This window comes from Oncorhynchus gorbuscha, unplaced genomic scaffold (assembly GCF_021184085.1).
Source record: "Oncorhynchus gorbuscha isolate QuinsamMale2020 ecotype Even-year unplaced genomic scaffold, OgorEven_v1.0 Un_scaffold_13476, whole genome shotgun sequence".
Taxonomy (NCBI): Eukaryota; Metazoa; Chordata; class Actinopteri; order Salmoniformes; family Salmonidae; genus Oncorhynchus; species Oncorhynchus gorbuscha.
The window spans coordinates 1-7,009 of NW_025755640.1; the positions used below are offsets into that span (position 1 = coordinate 1).

At 44.1% G+C, this 7,009-nt stretch overlaps 1 pseudogene; it reads left to right on the plus strand.

The window, feature by feature from the left end:
- The first annotated feature begins 816 nt into the window (after window positions 1–816).
- LOC124030657 lies at window positions 817–5,298 on the plus strand (annotated as a pseudogene).
- The last annotated feature ends 1,711 nt before the right edge of the window (window positions 5,299–7,009 follow it).

The following is a 7,009-nucleotide window of genomic DNA, read 5'->3' on the forward strand; positions in this document are numbered from 1 at the left end:
TCAGTAGGCTACTGGTGATGTTACCATGGCCACGTTCAGTAGGCTACTGGTGATGTTACCATGGCTACGTTCAGTAGACTACTGGTGATGTTACCATTGCTACGTTCAGTAGGCTACTGGTGATGTTACCATGGCTACGTTCAGTAGACTACTGGTGATGTTACCATGGCTACGTTCAGTAGACTACTGGTGATGTTACCAGGGCTACGTTCAGTAGGCTACTGGTGATGTTACCATGGCTACGTTCAGTAGGCTACTGGTGATGTTACCATGGCTACGTTCAGTAGGCTACTGGTGATGTTACCGGTATGGTTCACGGTCCGGTAGCCTAGTTTTACAACGTCATTATGAATGTAAAATGTGGCTCGTCACTATATAAATTAAGAGAACGTAGCGCGGGTAGACTTCATCGTCAGATTTTAGTCACGATAGAGACAAAACTATTTTTAGTCAATAGAAATTAAGAAGAAAAAATCATTTAGCTATCGTTTTCTTCTGGGTCTATTTTGTCAGTAGTAGTGTCTTCAATTGCCACTGGAAAATTTGTGTTTGACAAATATTTTAGTCACAATTTTTGTTGACAAAATGAATACTGTGCTATGATACCTCATTAGGACTGAGAGGACGGCTGTGTTACCCTGATGCATGCGTCTTGGCTGTCGGACTTATGTTGGTCTCTGTGTGTGTGTGTGTGTGTGTGTGTGTGTGTGTGTGTGTGTGTGTGTGTGTGTGTGTGTGTGTGTGTGTGTGTGTGTGTGTGTGGTGTGTGTGTGTGTGTGTGTGTGTGTGTGTGTGTGTGTGTGTGTGTGTGTGCAGGATACACAACAGCGGGTACTCCATATAAAGTGCCCCCCACCCAGATGAACGGAGCCCCCCGCCCTACTCCCCTCCCCCAACCCCTACCAAACAGCCTTGTACCCCATCAGAAGTGCCTACCCCCAGCAGAGCATGCAGAGCATATAGCACAGGTGAGCACACACACCTCCTCCACCAGCCCTACCATCAACAGCTTCTACACACACACCCTCCCTCCAATTCTAGGCTCCTACCATCAGCCGAGCTTCTACACACACACCTCCTCCTCCACTAGCTCCTACCATCAACAGCTTCTACACACACCTCACTTCCACCAGCTCCTACCATCAACAGCTTTACACACACACCCCATCCACCAGCTCCTACCATCAACAGCTTCTACACACACACCTCCTCCACCAGCTCCTACCATCAACAGCTCTACACACACCCTCCACCAGCTCCTAACATCAACAGCTTCTACACACACACCTCCTCCAAGATCAAAGCCCACATCAATAGCTTTACACACACTCTTTCTCCACCAGCTCCTACCATCAACAGCTTTTACACACACACCCCTCCTCCACCAGCTCCTACCATCAACAGCTTCTACACACACCCCTCCTCCACCAGCTCCTACCATCAACAGTTTACACACATTACTCTCCTCCACCAGCTCCTACCATCAACAGCTTCTCACACACACCCTCCTCCACCAGCTCCTACCATCAACAGCTTCTACACACACACCCTCCTCCACCAGCTCCTACCATCAACAGCTTCTACACACACACCCTACTCCCTCAATGTCTACCCTCAGTAGAACCTTTATGTACTTAGATAACACACACACACACACACACACACACACACACACACACACACACACACACACACACACATCTACTCCCTCAGTAGAACCTTTATTTACTGGTAAACACACACACACACACACACACACACACACACACACACACACACACACACACACACACACACACACACACACACACACACACACACACCCTACTCCCTCAGTAGAACCTTTATGTACTGGTAAACACACACACACACACACACACACACACACACACACACACACACACACACACCCTACTCCCTCAGTAGAACCTTTATGTTCTGGTAACACACACACACACACACACACACACACACACACACACACACACACACACACACACACACACACACACAGCCACACACACACACACATTACACCACCCTCAATTTCAGAACCTTTATGACTGTAAACACACACACACCACACACACACACACACACACACACACACACCTCAGTAGAACACACACACACCCTGTTCCCTCAGTAGAATCCCGAGAAACAAACACACACACACACACACACACACACACACACACACACACACACACACACACACACACACACACACACACACACACACACACCCTAACCATCTTCTGTCTCTGTAGGCAGTAGCGTATTATGGCCAGCCAGTGGCGGGGCTCAGCCACATGTAAATCAACACACCTACCATACACACACATCAACATGTACACACACACTAACACAGACACACAACACAGACACTCTAACACAGACACACTCTAACACAGACACACTAACACAGACACACAACACAGACACACTCACAGACACACTTCTAACCTCTGTCTCTGTGCCTGTAGGCGATACACCCAGCCTGTTTATGCTGCTCAGCCTCAGCCTCATGTAATCCACCACACCACAGTGGTTCAGCCAAACAGCCTGCCTCAGCTCCTCTACCCCCGCCCGGGTCCAAGCCCCCCTAGAAACAACGTGAATGGCTGCCATGGGGATGGCTGCTCGGACCACCATGGCTATGAGTGCAGGTCGGGCTGATGACTGAGGGAGCTGATGTAGCTACAGCATGTGTGTTGTTGAAGATATTTTCATATTAAATACCTTTTTGAATGATCTCATTTCATTTCTCATGCTAAACGTAGTTATGCTAAATGATTATATTGCTGTTGTGTTTTTGGTGTAAATTAGTTTTGGTCGGTGCTATATTGACCATAGTAAAAAGTTATGTCAAAACAACAGTGACAAAATGACACCCGACGCTGATGATTCGTGTCGCCCTGTAGGAACCCTGCTGACCACACCGCAGCACGCTCAGCTGGGAACGCACCAACACGTCACCATGCCGCAGTTCCGGCCCCAGGGTGCACCTGGATACAGTTATGTCCCGCCCCACTGGTAGACCCCCACCCCACGAGAAGTAAGTCATGTGACTAGCACTCCTTTACTAGCTCGCTCTCTTTCACTTTCCTCATTTCTCTCCTCTCTCTTTCTTTCTTTCGCTTTCCTCATTTCTCTCCTTCTCTCTTTCTTTCACTTTCCTCATTTCTCTCCTTCTCTCCTCTCTTTCTTTCACTTTCCTCATTTCTCTCCTTCTCTCCTCTCTTTCTTTCACTTTCCTCATTTCTCTCCTTCTCTTTCTCTTTCTTTCACTTTCCTCATTTCTCTCCTTCTCTCCTCTCTTTCTTTCGCTTTCCTCATTTCTCTCCTTCTTTCTTTCTTTCTTTCTTTCACTTTCCTCATTTCTCTCCTTCTCTCTTTCTTTCGCTTTCCTCATTTCTCTCCTCTCTCTTTCTTTCTTTCGCTTTCCTCATTTCTCTCCTCTCTTTCTTTCTTTCACTTTCCTCATTTCTCTCCTTCTCTCTTTCTTTCTCGCTTCCTCATTTCTCTCTCCTCTCTCTTTTCTTTCTTTCGCTTTCCCTATTTCTCCTTTCTCTTTTTCTTTTCACTTTCTCATTTCTCTCCTCTTTCTTCTTTCATCTCTTCCCTATTTCTCTCCTCTCTTCTTTCACTTTCCTCATTTCTCTCCTTCTCTTTTCTTTCGCTTCTCCTCATTTCTCTCCTTCTCTCCTCTCTTTTCTTTCTACTTTCCCATTTCTCCTTCTCTCCTCTCTCTTTCACTTTCCTCATTTCTTTCTTCTTTTCTTCACTCTCTGTCTCTCTCTCTCTCTCTTTCTTTCACTTTCCTCTTTCTCTCCTTCTCTCCTCTCTTTCTTTCACTTTCCATCATGTCCTCCTCCTCTCTCTCTCTCTCTTTCTTTTCACTTTTCCTCATTTCCTCTCCTTCTCTCTTTCTTTCGCTTCCTCATTTCTCTCCTTCTTCTCTCTCTTTTCTTTCATCTTCTTTCTCATTTCTCTCTCCTTTCTCTCTTTTCTTTCACTTTCTCATTTCTCTCTTTTCTTTCGCTCCCTCATTTCTCTCCTTCTCTTTTCTTTCACTTTCCTCATTTCTCCTCCTCCCTCTCTCTCTTTCTTTTCACTTTCCTCATTTCTCTCCTTCTCTCTCCTTTCTTTCACTTTCCTCATTTCTTCTCTCCTCTCTTTCTTTCACTTTCCTCATTTCTTCTCTCCCTCTCTTTCTTTCACTTTCCTCATTTCTCTCCTTCTCTCCTCTCTTTCTTTCACTTTCCTCATTTCTCTCTCTCCTTCTCTCCCTTTCTTTCACTTCTCCTCATTTCTTTCATTCTCCTCTCTTTCTTTCACTTTCCTCATGTCTCTCCTCTAAATATATCTTTCTTTCACTTTCCTCATTTCTCCTTCTTCCTCTCTTTCACTTTCCTCATTTCTCTCTCTCTCTCTCTCTTTCTTTCACTTTCCTCATTTCTCTCCTTCTCTCCTCTCTTTCTTTCACTTTCCTCATTTTCTCTCCTCTCTCTCCTCTCTTTCTTTTCACTTTCTCATTTCTCTCCTTCTCTCCTCTCTTTCTTTCACTTTCCCTCATTTCTCTCCTTCTCTCCTCTCTTTCTTTCACTTTCCTCATTTCTCTCCTTCTCTCCTCTCTTTCTTTCACTTTCCTCATTTCTCCTTTCTCTCCTCTCTTTCTTTCACTTTCCTCATTTCTTCTCTCCTCTCTTCTTTCACTTTCTCTCATGTCTCTCCTCTCTCTCTCTTTCTTTCACTTTCCTCATTTCTCTCCTTCTCTCCCTCTCTTTTCACTTTCCCTCATTTCTCTCCTCTCTCTCTCTTTCTTTCACTTTCCTCATTTCTCTCCTTCTCTCTCCTCTCTTTCTTTCACTTTTCCTTTTCTCTCCTTCTCTCCTCCTCTCTTTCTTTCATTTCCTCATTTCTCTCCTTCTCTCCTCTCTCTTTCTTTCACTTTCCTCATTTCTCTCCTTCTCTCTTTCTTTCACTTTCCTCTTTCTCTCCTTCTCTCTTTCTTTCACTTTCCTCATTTCTCCTTCTCTCTTTCTTTCACTTTCCTCATTTCTCTCCTTCTCTCTCTCTTTCACCCAGAACATTTTCAGAACCTTTCCAAGTCATCTTATAATTCCAAATGTCCACATTCCACTCTCAAAACAATCCAATGTTTTCTCACTTTCTGTGGTTTCAGATCTGGAGTCCGACATGGTATGCAACTACTCCAGTCTTACACAGGCCTCTTATGGTCACCATGGCAATGTCACATCTGTCTGCAACAACAAAACTAAAGTGTTGCAGAGGCTTCTTTACGGTCACCATGGCAACTCACACCTGTCTGCAACAACAAAACTAAAGAGCAACTGACACTTGCTGCATTCTCTAGGGTTTTACAAAAGCTTCTTGATATTTGTTTGTTTACTCAACGATTCTTTTCTTTTCCTCCTTTGATTCGCCAATATGTCGTGTCATTGTTTTTTACATTGTTACATCATCATTGGAACTCCAGAGTGGATTGACCAATCGCGAGTGTCTGTTGCTCTGCTCGTGTACTGTGTGCTGCTGTGTGTGTCAGCGGTGGGAATGTACTGGCCACGTCCTGCTCCATCCCTGTCATCATCACCAGCTTTATGCTGCCAAATGTTCTAACCATTAGATATCAGCACAGTGCTTTGATTGAATTTAATTAGAGTTGTTTTAATCCCTTACTTTTACCTCTCCAAAAAAGCACTGTGTTAGAACAGCAAACCTGTTGTTGTCTTTACATCCTGTGTGTTAGAACAGCAAACCTGTTGTTGTCTTTACATCCTGTGTGTTGGAACAGCAAACCTGTTGTCTTTACATCCTGTGTGTTGGAACTGCAAACCTGTTGTCTTTACATCCTGTGTGTTGGAACAGCAAACCTGTTGTCTTTACATCCTGTGTGTTGGAACAGCAAACCTGTTGTCTTTACATCCTGTGTGTTGGAACTGCAAACCTGTTGTTGTTTTACATCCTGTGTGTTAGAACAGCAAACCTGTTGTTGTCTTTACATCCTGTGTGTTGGAACAGCAAACCTGTTGTCTTTACATCCTGTGTGTTGGAACAGCAAACCTGTTGTCTTTACATCCTGTGTGTTGGAACAGCAAACCTGTTGTCTTTACATCCTGTGTGTTGGAACTGCAAACCTGTTGTTGTTTTACATCCTGTGTGTTAGAACAGCAAACCTGTTGTTGTCTTTACATCCTGTGTGTTGGAACAGCAAACCTGTTGTCTTTACATCCTGTGTGTTGGAACAGCAAACCTGTTGTTGTTTTACATCCTGTGTGTTAGAACAGCAAACCTGTTGTCTTTACATCCTGTGTGTTGGAACAGCAAACCTGTTGTTGTCTTTACATCCTGTGTGTTGGAACAGCAAACCTGTTGTCTTTACATCCTGTGTGTTGGAACAGCAAACCTGTTGTCTTTACATCCTGTGTGTTGGAACAGCAAACCTGTTGTCTTTACATCCTGTGTGTTGGAACAGCAAACCTGTTGTCTTTACATCCTGTGTGTTGGAACAGCAAACCTGTCATTCTGATCTTCATTTCATCTTCCACTTCTGATAGCAAGGGTTGTCTTCCAGTTTATAGCTGTTTCTTAGATCTGTAACGACTAGATCCGCTGTCTGACTAGATCCGCTGTCTGACTAGATGCAGCATCACAGTGGCCACAGTACTTGCCAGTTACTGAATTCGTTTCAATCTAGAGGTATTTGTCATTAAGCTTAAACCTATAAATTACAATATATGTATTTATATAGCTGTGTGTGTGTGTGTGTGTGTACAGGATGTGTGGTCATGCACACAGTCGCACAATTACAGATACACACAGTGTTGCATAATTAACACTGGGGACACACAATTCAGTCCCATTCAAAATCCTATAAATACACACAGAAGTCATACTTAAAGCATCACTTAATGTCAATCAAATAATCCTATGTGGAATCAAACGTGTTCCAACACAGTTAACCATACACACACACACACACAGA